The sequence below is a fragment of the Mauremys reevesii genome, linkage group 12, assembly GCF_016161935.1.
Source record: "Mauremys reevesii isolate NIE-2019 linkage group 12, ASM1616193v1, whole genome shotgun sequence".
NCBI classification, from domain to species: domain Eukaryota; kingdom Metazoa; phylum Chordata; order Testudines; family Geoemydidae; genus Mauremys; species Mauremys reevesii.
Window position 1 is genome coordinate 43,533,875 of NC_052634.1, and position 16,398 is coordinate 43,550,272.

The window sequence follows — 16,398 nt, forward strand, 5'->3', positions numbered from 1 at the left end:
GACTGGGATAGCAGCGGTTGTGGGTTGGGAGTGAGGGGCACCTGCAGCGCAGTGATTGGGGAGCTCAGTGGGGAGTCCAGGGGGCTGCGGGTCAGGAGTGAGGGGCACCATCAGAGCTGGAGAGAGCACAGGGGGCTGTGGGTCGGGAGTGAGGGGCACCATCAGAGCTGTCAGTCTGGAGGTCAGGACTGGGATAGCAGCGGTTGTGGGTTGGGAGTGAGGGGCACCAGCAGCGCAGTGACTGGGAAGTTCAGCAGGGAGCCCAGGGGGCTGCGGGTTGGGAGTGAGGGCGTGATGCAGTAGTATCTTTTTGTGTGGGGGATGGGAGAGCAGGGGGTGACTTTAGGTGATGGTCTCTATCTGAGCCTGTAACCTGAGTTAGGCAGGGGGAGTAAACAGCTCTGCTCGGGAAGCTGCACAAAGTGAAGAGAGCCTGCTGGAGAGGGTTTGGGTCAGTTTCGGTTTTGGGGCTGGGTGGTGGAATTCAGGGAATCCCAAGCTGGGATCTATGCTCCCTGAATCTCCATAAGGACCAGATTGAGGGGTCCTGGCTGTGTCCACAAGCTCTGCTGTAGCCTGTGTTCCTGTTGTCCAATAAACCTTCTGTTTTACTGACTGGCTGAGAGTCACTGTGAGTCCCAGGAAGAGGGGTGCAGGGCCGGACTCCCCCACACTCCGTGACAGCTGGTGGCAGCGGCGGGACCTACTGCGCCCCTTGGACAGCACTTCCTGCAGTAAGTGACTGGGGAGCAGTAAAACGAAGGGACGATTGCAGGGGCGATTAACCCCTGGGATGTGTGTGACCAGTGAGAAGGACTCTGCAGTAACAGGGTCCCCTGGGGAATTGCAGCGAGCAGTCCCAGGGGCGGAGGAGTCTGCGGCTTGACCCTTGCAGAGAGATGGTGACCTCAAGAAGGGCTGGCACACTAGGGGTCTCCCTGGAAACCGTGGGGAGCGGTGAGCACCCAGGCCTGCGAGTGGCCAGCAGGGGATCATCCTGGTGCCATTTCTTCCTGGCCTGCACCTTCCTGCCCCATTCCTCTCCCTCCCCTACCTCTTTCTGCCTCTGCTCCGCCTCCTCCCCGCCAAGGGCCTCCTGCACCCCACTGAACAGCTGATCACTGGCAAGTGGGAGGTGCTGAAGGGGAAGAGGAGGAGCTTGTCAGCAAGGCCTGTAGTGGGGGGGGGGAGCTGGCTGCCAGTGGGCGCTGAGCACCTATTTTTCCTCTGTTGGTTCTGCAGCCCCGTAGCTCCCATGGAGTCAATGACTTGGCTCCTTTCACACCCTAGAGAGAGGAGCAGAACCAGGGCTATGGCTGATCTATGGGGCACCAGGTGAGTGGCAGAGGCTTCAGGCACTGAGAGTTTGCCTGATACCTCAGGGACACAGTGTGAGGGGGTGTCCCAGGGATCTCGATGAAAGGAGCAGAACAGGATTTACTTGAGGTGGGGAGAGAATTGAGAGTGTCTCGGGATTGTACAGAGGTATTGCTCGGGTGAGGGACTGGCTAAAACACAGGCCTCGCTGTGAGCAAGATTCGAACCTGCGCAGGGGAACCCTATTGGATTTCGACTCCAACGCCTTAACCACTCGGCCATCACAGCTGTGAGCACAAAACTGCCCCAATGCCAGAGAAACTGGTAAAGAATCACAATGCCCAGGCGTGAAGTCATCTGAACTACAGAATTCCCACCACAAACCTGGCTCCCAAAGCACAGGGGGGATTGGGGGTTCGTTCCCTTTGCTTAGCCATGTGCAGTCGCACAGAGAGCACGTTTAAAAGTCTCCCGTCCCACAAAGCAGGAAGGGGAAATGATTCTCAACTTGAAGCCTGACGTAGGGTGAGCAGACGTCCTGATTTTATCGGGACTGTCCCAATATTTGCTCTCCCCCCGACACATACTCTAACCACTGGCCCCCACTCCCTTCCCAGGGCTGGAGATAGAACCCAGGAATTCTGACCACAAACTCCCCTCCCCTGCTCTGACCACTAGACCCCACACTCCCCTTTTAGATTTTAGGCTCGCTGCCTCTTCTGTCCATACACCCCACCTGTCTATCCCTTTGCCGCCCCTGGGCAGGGAGCAGGCTGGCTGGGTGTCTTTGTGGCTGCCTGCTGGCCATGGTCCTCTCCTGCTCTGGCCCTGCCCTCAGTTGCTCTGTAGCTTTTAAGCCTTCCCTTGCAGCTGTCAGCACCAGCCACCTCTGCTCTAGGTGCGCTGAGCAGGAAAGGTGTGTTGGGCTCCAGCCTGTGACTCTTCCTCCATCCTGCCTAGCCCTGACTATCAAGACTGGCCCTGGCACTCAGGGCCGGCTCCAGACCCCAGCCCGCCAAGCGCGCGCTTGGGGTGGCCTTTTGCCGGCAGGGCGGCAGGCGGCTCCGGCGGACTTTCCACAGTCATGCCTGCGGGAGGTCCACCGGAACCGCGGAACCAGCGGAACCTCCGCAGGCACGTCCTGCTTGGGGCAGCAGGATTCCTAGAGCCGCCCCTGCTGGCACTCTTTCCTTCAAGTGCCAGGTGGACTAGAGGTAATGTGGCTGCAGGCAAAATGGCCAAACTTGTGGGCATCAGGTGAAGCTGTGAGAATCCCAAGCATCTGGTCAAACCACATGACTGCAGGTATCCCCAGCAACCAGGGTAACAAGTTGTAGAGCCTCAACCCATTGTGGCCATCACAACCTGGCCCTAAGTGGGTGAGTCACCCAGCAGAAGGGGAAAGATTTGCTCTTGCACAGCTGGCAACAGGGAAGTTGAGCCCTGTGAACCACAAGGTCCCACTGAGATTTGAACTCAGATTGCAGGATTCAGAGTCCTGAGTGCTGCCCATTACACCATGGGACCAGCTTGTGCTGCTGTCTCTATGCATCAGTGACCCTCATGGAGCCGGCTCGAGTAAGGGACTGTTGACCCCTTACTAAAACTTAGTGGGGTTTTTGGTTGGCTAGTTCCCAGTCCCAATAGAAGGGGGAAGGGCCAATGGGAAATCAGGACCCTGAGACTGACAGTCCCCAGGGGCAATGGGGAGAGGCCAAAGCTCCAAGTTAGCCGCACTGACAGGCCAGGCAGTGTAATGAGGGAGTCACCAGGCCAGGGGATCCCATCCTCCATGGGAGCTGGAACTGCCTGGGCCAGAGTGGGGCGGAGCTACGGAGACAGCAGGAGCCCGAGAAGAGCCGGGGAGCAGAGCTGCACAGGTGTAGTGCCAGAAACTGCTCCCTGTAGGACTTTGCTACCTGCAGCAGTTACTGAGACCTGAGGTTGTTCTTATTTGCTGACTTGTCCTAACTGGCTCAAACTTGACAGTGGCGGGTGATGGAAGCATAAAGGCTTCATCCTCCAAGCGACCCTGCCTCATGTCCATCTGTATCTATTACCTCTTAATACCGGATTGTTAAAAATAGAGTGAGGTCATTTAAACATCATTTATTTTGCAGCTTCATTTACTATGCTAACAATGTAGCATCCTGACACCGATACTTTTGCCCATGTGACCTGTGGGTTGGATTCATTTTAGTGGGACGTGGGACAAGTGGAGGATAATTTAAACTCTTAATTTCCTTATGGTTTCCCTGTAATATACTTCTCTGCTGGTGCAATTTCTGACCATTGCACGTCTATTATATTTATTACAATAGCACAAGTAAGTCACACAAGTGACATAGTCTTGGCTACACTTGCAAGTTAGAGCACATTAAAGCAGCCCCGGGTGCCCTAACTCCTCAGGTGTCCACACTCACAAGGCACATGGAGCGCCTGGGCTCTGCAGGTGGAGCGTTCTGGGTAATCCACCTCCATGAGAAGTATAAAGCTCGCTGAGCCCTGCTGAAACGCCCGGGCATCAGTGTGGACGACGTGTTGCATCACTGCACTATGTTTGGCATCAGGAAATGTCCCATAATCCCCTGAAGTCAAGTGCCCACTCTGGTCATTGTTTTGAAATCGGCTGCAGGCATGCGGATATCCCCTTTCAAAGCTCCGTTTCTGACAGCCGGCTGCTTATCTGCTCCGGGACAAAGCAACCATTAGTGTGGAATGCTGCTGTTGTGAGTGTGTGTGAGAGAGGGGGGTCTGCTGCTGTCCGAACACACAAGACAGCATGCTGACACACTCTCAGCCCCCCAAACACACTGTCGCTCCCCCCATGTACACACAACACACTCCCTGTCACACTCCACCCCAGTCCCCCATTTGAAAAGCACGTTGCAGCCACTTGCACACTGGGATAGCTAACACACTGCACTGCTCTCTGTGGCATTGCCAGAGCTGCTAATGTGGCCACTCCAGTGCGCTTGCAGCTGTCAGTGTGAACACACGGCAGCGGTTTCCCTGCTGTGGTTTAACTCCCAGCGCTCTACATCTGCAAGTGTAGCCAAGCCCTAAATTTGCCAGACGAACCAAACTCAGTAACTGCCCTCCACCACCATGTGCAGTGAGTAGGGGCATGGTGAAGTGCACACCACACTTGCTGGCTCAGCCTTGTGCATGGTGGGGTGGCCACCTCCCCGTTGATGAGACCTGGTCCCACCATCTCCGCGGAGCTCCAGTCTGCCCTGCTGCCATCCCTATCTGTGTTGTCTTCTCTAGCAGTTGACTGGAAGGTGAGCATTGGCCGCATGCCATGTAGCTGTGTTGTCTCCAAGGGCGAAAGCAGGAGGAATGGTGCCTTCATAGCCCACCCAATATTCCATAACATAGTTAAGGAAAATATTTCTCAATGAACTCTCAGTAAAAGATCAGAAGCAGCCAGTGTCCGCATCAGTCTTTGAGCATTGGTATTTTCTTGAAATTTGTCAGACCAACCTAACTAACACCTAACACACATTTGAAGTTCTTCTTTTCACACTGTTGCTCATTCTCAGGTTCTGCTTTGTCTCCAGACAGATCCATTCTCTTTCAGGACAGCCTTGCTCTTTCTGTCTGTGTCACTCACTGAGGTGTCGGAGTAAACACTCCCCTTCCTTCTATTCTCAGACAAACACTAGTAGTAAGTGTTTGCTACTGATGGGTCTAGAAAGGATTTGTCAAGTGGAAGATGCTGTTTCTGGGGGATTCCTCCCAAGATCCAGTACTTTGGGTTCAAACGTCTCCCAGCTTCCTTGGGGAAAATAACACCAAGGCTTTGTTGCAATATACAAGAAAGAAGAAGTTATTCCACCCCAGATGGGACTTGAACCCACAATCTCTGGCTTAGGAAGTCAATGCCTTATCCATTAGGCCACTGGGGCCCTGAAAAACAGTAAAAAGAAGGATGGAAATTCCCTCTCAGGATTGCACATTCCTCACATTCACTCAGAAGCCAAATACCATTTACAGAAACGTCTGCATCCCCTGGCAGCGAGGCACCTGGGCAGGTGGCTGACAGAGCTGAGCACCACATTTCTGCCAGCCATCTTTAGAGAAGAACCCCACCCTAGAGTCACCCCTCCCTCCTTCAGCACCTCCACGGCTGTGGCTCTGAGTGGCAGTAGGATGATTAGGGGGCGAATCCGGAGCTGGAAGGGGGGTAAGGTCGGCCTGTAAGGAGTAACCAGGTGGGGCAGACCCAGGGGGAGGCTGTGGGCTGCTGGTTGGTTGTTGGGATCCGAGCTCTAGTTCAAAGCTGCACAGTGACCTGACCCCCAGGGTTATAGGGCTGACATAGTGACCCCCTTACTGGCCTCGGTGACCCCCAAACCCTTGTTACTAAGGGCATTGAGGAGTCTCTGTCCCTTAATAACTTCTGGGAGCTCCCAGCAGGCTGCGGGCGTCAGCCGCCTCCTGCCTCACAGGTTAGACTCTTGGTGCTGTGCCAGCCGCCCCCTTGCTTGCAGGCCCAGTGTAAGAAGCAGGAGGCCTGGTGCTGGCAGAAGAGGGTTTTGATTAATCGACCTCTGTGTTATGGGCACAGGACGCTTCCACTCGGTAGCACAGCTCGGGGGGGGAGCAGGGGGAGCAGCTAAGGGTGCCGGGTTCCTCCGGTGGGGGTGTGGAGCAGCCGTTCGTTTTCCTGTTCACACTCCTCTGCGGTGTGAAAATCGGGGAGGGGAGGCAGAAGCCCCACTTCCCTCCCGAAATGACGCCCAGTGGGGGAAGCCAGGACAACAGGGTGGGGCGGCAAGCGGTGGCCAGATTCTCGCCTCCAGGGTCTAGTCTAGCTCAGGGTCCAGCTCAACTTCCTCCCCACACCACTGGCCCCCAGTCCCCTTCCACCACCAGGTCAACCCGGGCACTAGGGCAGGAACGGGGTGAGGCAGCAAGTCAAGCTGAGCAAGGCAGGCAAAAGCGAGTCTTGTCTTCATGGGCTGCTCCCAATGACGTCCTTTTTGTGTGCAACTGCTGCAAAAATATCTTGGGCAGAGAAGCAACAGGCCAAAATGCTACCACGCAGCTGCCAAAGTAGCTCAGTTGGGAGAGCGTTAGACTGAAGATCTAAAAGTCCCTGGTTCAATCCCAGGCTCTGGCAGGCCCTTTCATCCCTCTTTGCACAGTGGTGGCTTGTTTTCTGGGAACACAGTGGTCCCTGCACCCAAGATGAATCCCTGAGCTTGGGCTCTGCAGTAGGAAAAGATATTGTGGGCTTCCACCCCTAATTGGCTGGCCTGACATTTAACAATGAGGGACAAGAGCTGTCTCTCCTAAGTGAGTTATTGGTGGACCCAATATGGCAGGAAGAGAGTGCTAGAGGGGGTGCTGGGCAGTGACAGGCAGGTAGAGAGGATGAAAACTCTTCTGTGCAGCTGAGGGAGGGCAGTGCCAGGGAAGGGGCATGTGTGAAAGTGGCCATGTGGAAGGGAGTTGGGGGCCCAGGAAGAGGCACTTGATGTCCAGTGTCTTGGAGCAGCTGGGCTTGGCCATGGTGGGTGTTCAGGAAATGCACATTAACAACTCTAGGGTAGCTTGATGGGCAGAGGGTGATTGGGGGAAGGGCCCATCTCTCTGGACCTCCAGGCCAGGGAAGAATGATGGGGTTGGTGTCTTGTTCTTCACATTCGCGGTGCGAGTACAGAAGGGGCTGGAGCTCCGACCAGGGAGGGCATTACTGGTGGCTTTGTGCTCCATGGCACTGGTTACGGCTATATTAGTGTGTATGGTCCCCAGTTAAGGCATGAAAGGAAAGTTCTATGAAGGAACTGGCTCCCTTCTTCTGGACCGCACGGTGTTTGGTGTCGGGGGGGATTTCAATTGTTGCACCGGCCTGAGGACTGCTGGTCCTGTTTTCCCGACCGTCAGAGGAAACTCTTCTATGATGAGCACTACCTGGCGCAGGTCTGTAGCGAGGTTGGCTTAGAGAACGTGTTTCTGCACAGTGAACCAGTGGAGGGTGGGCAGTAACCTCCTATTCCGCTGACCCGAGCTCACACCAGCCGCAGAGGGGATACACCTTTCTGCGGGGACAGGCCAGGAGTCGCATTGACCGGATTTCCGTGAAGGAGAGCACGTCGACAGCCCAGTGCAGGGTGGAGCCAATGGACAGTTCGGATCACGCAGCTCTCACCGTGTGCTCAATATGGGCAATTCCCTGACCCAGGGCAGAGGATATTGGAAGCTGAACAGCCAGAGCTTGCAAGATAAAGGAGCAGGGGGGCGAGGCCTGGAGGTGTTGGCAGAACAGGAAAGCATCAGAGGGTTCTGTGGTTACCAGGGGGATTGGTGGGAGTCGGTGAGGGAGGAGTTGGCGGCTTTGTTCCGGCGGCTGGGGAAACACCACAACATTAAAGAAACCAACAGTGTAAAGTCCTGCAGTGTCACCTGTGGGATTTCCACAAGAGCATCCAGGCAGGGGAGCCAGTCAGTGTGTGACTGTACGATCGGATCAAGCGACAGCTGCCTGAGTTCCAGGTGATGAGGCTGCAGTTGGCTGATATGAGCGGGAGCACCGAGTGAAGGGAGGAGCAGACTCCCCTGACATTTTTGCAGCCTGCATGGAACGGAGACAAAGCAGGGGGATGCAGGGACTCAGGGCAGGACCCACGGATCCGGTAGTGCAGGACCACAGTCACTGGAGGAGGAGAGAGAGACCCGCGAGAGGAAGCTGATGGTGGGAAGCAATAAGTGCAGAGTGCAAACCAGCCAAGAGTCACAGGGGTCTAGAAAATGAAACAGCAGCAGGTCCCATGGTGTAATGGGCAGCACTCGGGACTTTGAATCCTGGAATCTGAGTTCAAATCTTAGTGAGACCTCGTGGTAATACGTTGCTTTGCTACAAAGCACTGGAGCTCAATGTGTTTGGCTACCTTCTTTCAGGGTGAACTAGAGTGAGGTTTTTCCCTCCTGCTGGGTGACTGATGGCCACTGGAGATAGGTCTCTGGTCTGGCTGGTTCAATGGGCGGCTATTGGTTGGGGGTCCCAGAACTTAACAGTCTGGCTAGAGATTCCTGCGGGTTGACCGGATGGTTGTTTCTTGCTGCTTCACCTGATGTCCACAACTTTGGTCCCTGTACTTGCAGCTGCCACTCTCTTCCTCTTGCCCACCTGGCATTTAAAGGAAGGAGGGCCAGGGCCAGGCTTCACAGTCAGGGCTAGGCAGGAGGGAGGCAGAGTCCCAGGCTGGAGCCCAACACACCTCTCCTCCTCTGGGCACCTGGGGTGTTGTTCCCCCCTGTTCAGGCACCCCTGGGGCCCTGCACGTCACACAGCTCTGCCTGATTTCAGCTGTTAGTGAGGGAGCCTCATTGCTAGTGCAGACTGGGCAGTTTGTTGCATGAGAGACACTGTCCCAAAGCAGGACTAATGCTTAGAGCTGGTTCTCAGTGATTTCAGACCTGTTGGTCTGCAGCAAGACTCTCCATTGAGTCTTAACCAGCTCTGTTATTACACAGGGAAGAACAAAAGGGTCAAATGGTGCCTGGAAGCCTTAAGAAGAATCCACCCCACCGAGTACAATACTTGTCGCTACCTGTTCTCAGCCCCACTGAGACTGTTTTGGGGTCACCCGTCGCCTGTATCAACCGAGGAGTCTCAGAGAATCCTAATTAACAGGTGTTCCAGTGGTGCAATTGGTTAGCGCACAGTACTTATAGGGCAGTGCTGAGAGGAGCTATGCTGAGGTTGTGAGTTCAAACCTCACCTGGAGCACTGGTTTTCATTAACCAAGTGGTGTCACCCCCTCATTTGGCCTGTGGAAGGTAGAATTCCAGCCCTGGGGACCCTCAGGAGGGGGCTAATAAAAAATGCCCCCTTCACTTATTACCTCCTCTCCAGGTCAGAATCTACAATCCTTTCTCCTCCCTCAGCCCTGAGCCAGGATCCCTCAAGCAGAGCCTGGAGTCCTGCCCCTGGCATCTGTATTATTGACAAAGACTAAGTGACAGGGACAAAACACTCAAATCCCGCCTGGTGCGGGGAGCCAGGTTTGCTCTTCAAATTCTGTCGTTGGTACATTTCCAGGTCTGGGAATGTCCCACAACAGCATTGAATGGGAAGCTGCCTGCAGAACATTTACACTGCACAGAGCTCCTGCGGAGGAGGGGTGGGAATTAGTAACATTTTGAGGATCGTTTGGGAAATGAACCTTTGCTGGCAAGGTTTGTCTCTGTTCATATTTCACCTTCAGGTGTTATGTTGATGGATCTTTAGTATATTTTTGGGAGGTTAATAACTATCTCCTCAACTTTATTTACTCAACTTAAAAATTGGTGTCACTTGATTTTTGCATCTCCCTGTGAAAATACAATTGACACGTGTGGCTTTCTACAGGGGTCATGATGTTAAAGTTGGGGAATTCAGTCTCTGTACTTCTGGGGGGAGTGTTGCTTTTTTACAGCTGCCTCAGGGCCAGGCACACCGGGCTGTTAGCTGCACCCACTGTCCTTGCCAGGGGCCCCTGCTGAACCCTGGGCGGCTGCACTGCGGTGCTGGGGTGACTCTGCAGGTGGAGAAACTGCTGTGGAGCAATGTAGAGCAGGTGCAGGAAGGAGACGGGGTCACTATTCTCATGCTGAACTGCACAGTTTTCCAAATTTGGGAATAGATTCATAGATTCATAGACTTAAGGTCAGAAGGGACCATTATGATCATCTAGTCTGACCTCCTGCACAACGCAGGCCACAGAATCTCACTCACCCACTCCTGTAACAAACCCCTAACCTATGTCTGAGTTATTGAAGTCCTCAAATTGTGGCTTAAAGACCTCAAGGTACAGGGAATCCTCCAGCAAGTGACCCGAGCCCCATGCCGCAGAGGAAGTCGAATGTCCAAGAACAATTCTAGGGGAAGGTGAACGCAGAGCAATGACATTGGAGGTGCCCAGACCTCCACTCGGGGCACTGTGGAAATTAATAATGGGAAGATCATTTGTGAAATTAGTCGTCACTGACAAGATTTGTCTCTGTTCCTATTTCACGCTATGGTGTTAGTTAGAGGAATCAGGACAGATTTTTACTATATTAATTAAACACTTACTTTTATTTAATCAAGCCAAAAACTTAGTATCACTTATTTGTTCTCTGTCCTAGCAAGAATGAATTGAATTTTGTGAGTTTCTGGAAAGTGCAGCGAGATTAAATGTGGGAAATTCAGTCTCTGTCTTTGTGAGCTGATGTTTTCCTCTCACAGGTCAGTGCCTGCATTGAAATACCCAGAGGGATCTAAGGGCTGGTGTACGCTGGGCACTGAACTGTCAAAGCGATGTCTCCCAGGGTGTGACCCCCCCCCCCCAAACCCATATAGTTAAGGTGACCTAAGCCTGGGTTAGATAGTGCTAAAGAAAAGGAAGAATTGTTCTGTCCATGCAGCTATTACAGGGATGAGAAAATCCCTCCAGTCACTGTCTACTCCAAAGTGCTATAGCAGTGCCACAGCAGCGTTTTAAGTGTAGACAGAGTGAAACTAGATTTATCTCCAGTTCCCACTGTGGATGCTCAGGCACTAAGACTACAATAATAACAACAGCAGTGCAGTGCTTGCGTAGTTGGCAGGATTCGAACCTGCGCAGGGAAACCCCAAGAGATTTCTAGTCCATCGCCTTAACCACTCGGCCATAACTACTTGACATGCAACCATTTCACTGCATGATGATTTTGTTCTCAGTAAATTGTCACTTCAAATTGTTTGCCCAGACCAGCTTCCCCAGCACACTCACGGCTGTGCATCAGTGTAAGTGTGTCCTGGGCTGAACAGCGAGAATTCCTGGCCATTTCCCTTCCGGCTGGAGCAGGATTAGAGTGTGTTTGTGTGAACGACATTGCTGTAGATTGTTGTTCATTCCCCACTCTGACAATTCAGACAGTCCCTTTCCTAGTCAAATCTCCAGCACATCATTCCAATAGCAGGGGGCAGGATTTCTCTGGGGCACTGAAATTTTTCAGAGGGCTGGTGCATGAACTCAGCCTTGCATTCCACCCTTGATGTTTCATGGACTAACAACAGCAGCAGAAAGAAAGAAAGAGCGGAGCCAATATCTCCCTGGCAGGGATACAGGTGCCATGACCCCTCTGTCTGACCGTCGCCATTGCAGGAGAAAAAGGTTCACTGGCATCGAATGCCCTGGCTCAGACCAGAGACACAGGGAGGTTTTGCTGTTCATGGATCTGTGTAAAGGAAATTTTGTCTCTGTGTGAAACTGAGGTCGGAAATGAAACGTCCACATGGCGGCCCAATGCTCTAGGAAATGTGGGTGAAGGACTCAGGCTGAGAAATGATTTAACAGGGGTTTGTATTTATTGCCCCGATTAAAATCTATGGCTAAAAGGCAGCCACTGTTGTTAGTACTTGTACCTGTGTAGGGACACCCCAGTGGGTGTCAAGTCCATTGCCTTCACCAGGGGCAGTCGATTATTTTATCAAGATACAAATTTCTTGGTCAAGGCCTAGGCTCCAGAGAAAACAATACACTGCTGATAAGAAGAAGTACATCAAAAGATTTTGCAGCCACCGTGGGCATAACTATGATGTGTCGTGTTTCACTCTTTATACCTGGCGCCACCTCCTTTCCCTTTAGCCTTGTAGTTGACTAAGGGCAAAGCTGAACATCTCCTCAGATACCAGGGAGTGTTTGTGTCCATTCCTGCGAGCTACACAGGGGTTGGATGTTGCTGCTTTCAGTCCTCTGGCTCTGCCGGGATAAGGAACAATTCAGGCTGTCACTGAACTGAAGGAGGAAGATCAGTTTTTGACAGGCAGAGGGACGCCTCCTCTTAAAGGTGTATGTCTGGCTGGCAGTCCTGGTTCCCAGGTCTTGCCCGTGGGGCTCCAGCAGTTTTGGGACCAGGTCACTCCCTTGGCCCCACCTGCTGCCCCCAGGCGCTCCCCCCCAGGGGCCCCGTCAGTGCAGCGGAGCTGAGCAGCATCTGCCTGTTCACTCCAGTGGCTGCCGGCCCCTCCCCATGGCAGGGCAGGGTGGGGCTGGGCCTCCGCGCACTGCCCCTGCCTGATCACCCCTGTGGCCAATGGGACCCCCAGCCCACCCTGCCTTGGAGCCCCAGGTAAGCGCCACACTCCTGACCCCCTTCCTGAGCCTGCACCCCCATCCCCAAACTCTCTCCCAGAGCCTGCATCCCCTCCCTCCACACCCCCCAGCTCCCAAACTCCCTCCCACAGCCTGCAGCCTCTCCCTGTGCACCCCCAAGTTCCCAAAATCCGTTCCAGAGCCTGCACCCCCTCCCCCTTCCCACACCCCCCTCCCGTCTACCCCAATATTCCTCCCCCTTCCTGCAACCCCACCCCTACTCCTGTTCCCCCATACAACAGCCCAAGCCCCGATCCTGCAGCATCAACCAAACTCCATCCCAGAACCTGCACCCCAGACCCCCTCCCCAACCCAAACTCCCTCCCAGACCCTGCACCCCAATCCCCAGCCCCAGCCCAGGGCCTGCACCCTAGACCTCCTCCCCCCACCCAAACTTCCTCCCAGACACCAGCCTCTTACCCCTTCTGCACCCAAACTCCCTCCCAGAGCCTTAGGCAGGTGAGGGGCAGAGTTTTGGGGGCAGGTTCTGGGCAGTATGAGTGACATTATTGGCCCACTGGGAGGACTGGAGGACTGGCCCTGGCCCTAAGGTAAATTGAGGTTGAGACCCTGCTTTAAAGGATTGGAGCAACGCTGGAGAGACTGACGGGCAGGGAGCTGGGGAGCCGTGTGTGCTCCAAGGAGAGTTGTTGTTGTGCTCTGGTGACACAGAGCGGGGGTGGGGAGTTTGTAAGCTGTGGTGTTTGTATAGCGAGAAAGTTTACTAACCCCCAGGTTAAAAACTGTCCCTGCTCTGGGCTATACATGGCGCTCTCTGTTGAGAGTAGAGTTCAGTGGGTGAATGTTTCCCTGCAGAGTAATGGGTTCCTAATTCCAATCCAAGTGATCCCTTTTAAAAACTTTTTCGAATCAAAATCGATTTCCAGACCCATCTCCAGTATGTTCAGGAGTTTGCTGAAGGCGGGGCGGGGGCTTGAAATGAATTTAAACACTCAGCATTTTCCTGTGCAAATGAATAAAAACCTAGCAGAGCTGTCCAGCAGCTGAAATCAGTTCCAGTCCTCAGCGTCTCTAAGAGGGACACTCGGTAGCTGAGGCATGTGGGACACCTCTGTGGTGAGGACAGGTGAAAAAATGCTGGATTCAATGAAAGCTGAGACCATAGGAGGGGAAGGTAAACGGCGGCACCACACAGGGTCATAATACTCAGACACGGGGCTTCACTGTCACTGCCCCTGTGTTTTCCATCATTTCTATCCTAAGGAACACACCATCCCCCACACACTGTCACACACAACCTTCTCCCCTTGAGCTCAATCCCACCCCACCACTTCCCCTACCCCTCTCCCCCACACACGCCATGGGACACAGCCTCTCGGTGACTCCCCAGATGGGGGCTTGTCTCTGCAACTCCCCAACAGGGGAGCAGAGAGCCGAAAGGGCCACAGGAGACCAATGGAGCTAGGCAGGGATAGAAAAGACTTCCCCTCCATTCTCTTCTCAAGAGTCCTGTTAATCTCCCCCATGGGACGTTCCAGCACCGGGTGGGCTCAAAGCACCAACCTTCCCCTCAGCAACGGAAGGGGGAACCAGCTCTATCATATGGAATGAGGCTCCCCACCTCTGCTGCTGCCATCCTGCAGCCTTTAATATGGATTTGTTTTAGCTAATGCAAACACCCCCAACACCCCCCCCCCCACACACACACACTCCGCTAATCCATCCATGGAACATGGAGACAAACTCCTGAAAACAGGGTCCAGTGGTGCAATGGGTTAGTGCCCTGTCTTTACAGAGCAGTGCTGAGTGGAGTCATGCTGAGGTTGTGAGTTCAAACCTCACCTACAGCACTAGTTTCCTTTAAGCAAATGGCTTCTGCCAATCATTTTGCCCTGCAGAAAATACAAGTGCAGCTCAGAAGACACCGAGGTCCCCTTGCTTTACAGAGAGCAGGGCAGATTCCACAGATCTACCAGGCTCTGCTCTCCACCAGCCGCCTGTGTCAGGAGGGGTCGAGCAGAGCTCAGAGCACTGCCCCCGACTCCCCCTCAGTCTTTGCTCCCCAAACCACCTATGTGCTCACCCTCTTCACTGTGAGACTCAAACCCTGCCTGGCTTTCGGTATGTTGGGTTTTTGTTGTCTGTCGTGTTGATGTGCATGTGGGTCCTGTATAATTTTTGTGGATGCCTTGCATAGTTTTGTGTGTGTGTGACTTTTGCATGCAGATTGTTTTTTGCTAAGTATTCTTTTGGTATGTGGTTTTTGTGCTTTCTTGTTGTGGGCTTTTGCTGTATTTTTTGGTGTGGATTTGTTCTATGTTTTGTGTGGCTTTCCCTTGTGTGTATATGGCTCTGTGTGCTGTGTGGGTTTGGTTTTTGTTTATGTCTGTGTGGGCCTGTGCAGTCTGTGATGTTCTCTTTCTCTCTATTTGTCTCTCTGTTTGTATCTTCATGTGTAAATTCACTGGAACTTTTCAACATTTCCACAGCTTTGCCAATTTTCACCAGGAATTTTACTCATTAACAAATTCTCACTTGTTCCCTACCAGTTGGTGACCATTGCCCCAGGGGCCTGTCAGTCTCAGGGTCCTGATTTCCCATTGACCCTTCCCCCTTCTATTGGAACTGGGAACTAGCCAACCAAAAAAACCCCACTCACTTTTAGTAAAGGGCCAACAGTCCCTTACACAAGCTGGGCCTGTGAGGGAGGGAGAGCTCAGTGGTTTGACTATTGGCCAGCTAAACCCAGGTGTGTGAGCTCAGTCCTTGAGAGGGCCATTTAGGGATCTGGGGTAAAAATCTGTCTGTGGATTGGCCCTGCTCTGAGCAGGGGGTTGGACTAGATACTTCCTGAGGTCCCTTCCAACCCTGGTATTCTATGATAGGGTCACCAATGTTCAGAGAAACTAGCACAAGCTGGGCCCATGGTATAAGGGTTGGCATGCTGGAATCTGAGTTCAAATCTCAGTGGGACATTATGGTAAAACCCTGGAGATCCAAGCGCTTTCCTATCTCCAGCTGTCTAAGAATGAGTTGTTTACCTTGTGCTGAGTGACTCATACCCACTGGAGCCAGGTCTTTGGTTGGAATGGGGTTTAGAAGTGGCTATGGTTTGACTGGGTGTTTGGGATTTCTGATGCCCACAAGTTTGGCCCTTGTGCTTTCTACCACACTTTTCCTCTTGCCCACATGGCGCTTGAAGAAAGGAGTGTCAGGGCCAGGTTTCATAGTCAGGGAAAGGCAGGAGGGAGGCAGAGTCCCAGGCTGGAGCCCAGCACCTCTCCTCCTCTGGGAACCTAGGACAGAGGCGGCTGGTGCTGACAGCTCCAAGGGAAGGCTTAAAAGCCACAGAGCAACCAAGGGCAGGGCAAGAGGAGAGGAGAACCATGCCTATGCGTGGCCAGCAGACAGCCACAGAGACACCCAGCCAGGCTGCTCCCTGGCATGCCGAACCCCCACTGAAAACCACCCACAACCAGCTGCTGATGCTTTGTGGCCAACATCAGAAGATGGCAGGAAAGCAGGGCCAGCCTCCTGGTGGGGCCTCTGACCGTTCCCACTCCAGGTGCTCACTTTTGCAGTGGGGCAGGAGATTTTTACCCCAAGAGGCTTTTCCCCAGCTGGCGAGAAGCAGAGAAACACCCAGGCTCCCAAGGTGCTATGTAGCAAGTACCCTCCAGCACAGGGACAGGCGCACACTTGGAAGAGGGAAACTGCTCCACACGCTAGCCCGGGCAGCCGCCCATTTTCTTTGGCAAGTCAGGAAGGGCAAAGGCGAGACTGGAAGCACCTGGGGCTCATGCCCCAGCCTTTGTGACACCCAAACCCCAACTCCTTCCCGGGGCTCTAGCTGAAGCCAGAGCATTGGCCTGAGCGGCCAAGAAGAGGTTCCAGCCCTGAAGGGATCAGGACTTGCAGCACAAAGGTAAAATTGCACAACCACGAAGGGACTCGAACCCTCAATCTCCTGATCCGAAGTCAGATGCCTTATCCGTTAGGCCACGTGGTC

At 53.5% G+C, this 16,398-nt stretch overlaps 6 non-coding genes across 6 annotated transcripts; 2 read left to right on the forward strand and 4 right to left on the reverse strand.

Moving 5' to 3' along the window:
* Positions 1-1,523: 1,523 nt before the first annotated feature.
* TRNAS-CGA lies at positions 1,524-1,605 on the reverse strand. Its single transcript has one exon. It is a non-coding gene; the product is annotated as a tRNA-Ser (tRNA).
* Positions 1,606-2,772: 1,167 nt separating this feature from the next.
* On the reverse strand, positions 2,773-2,844 carry TRNAQ-CUG. Its single transcript has one exon. It is a non-coding gene; the product is annotated as a tRNA-Gln (tRNA).
* A 2,311-nt stretch (positions 2,845-5,155) lies between these two features.
* TRNAR-CCU lies at positions 5,156-5,228 on the reverse strand. The gene has a single exon. It is a non-coding gene; the product is annotated as a tRNA-Arg (tRNA).
* A 1,144-nt stretch (positions 5,229-6,372) lies between these two features.
* Positions 6,373-6,445, forward strand: TRNAF-GAA. The gene has a single exon. It is a non-coding gene; the product is annotated as a tRNA-Phe (tRNA).
* Positions 6,446-8,964: 2,519 nt separating this feature from the next.
* Positions 8,965-9,058, forward strand: TRNAI-UAU. The gene is made up of 2 exons: positions 8,965-9,002; positions 9,023-9,058. It is a non-coding gene; the product is annotated as a tRNA-Ile (tRNA).
* A 7,267-nt stretch (positions 9,059-16,325) lies between these two features.
* On the reverse strand, positions 16,326-16,398 carry TRNAR-UCG. Its single transcript has one exon. It is a non-coding gene; the product is annotated as a tRNA-Arg (tRNA).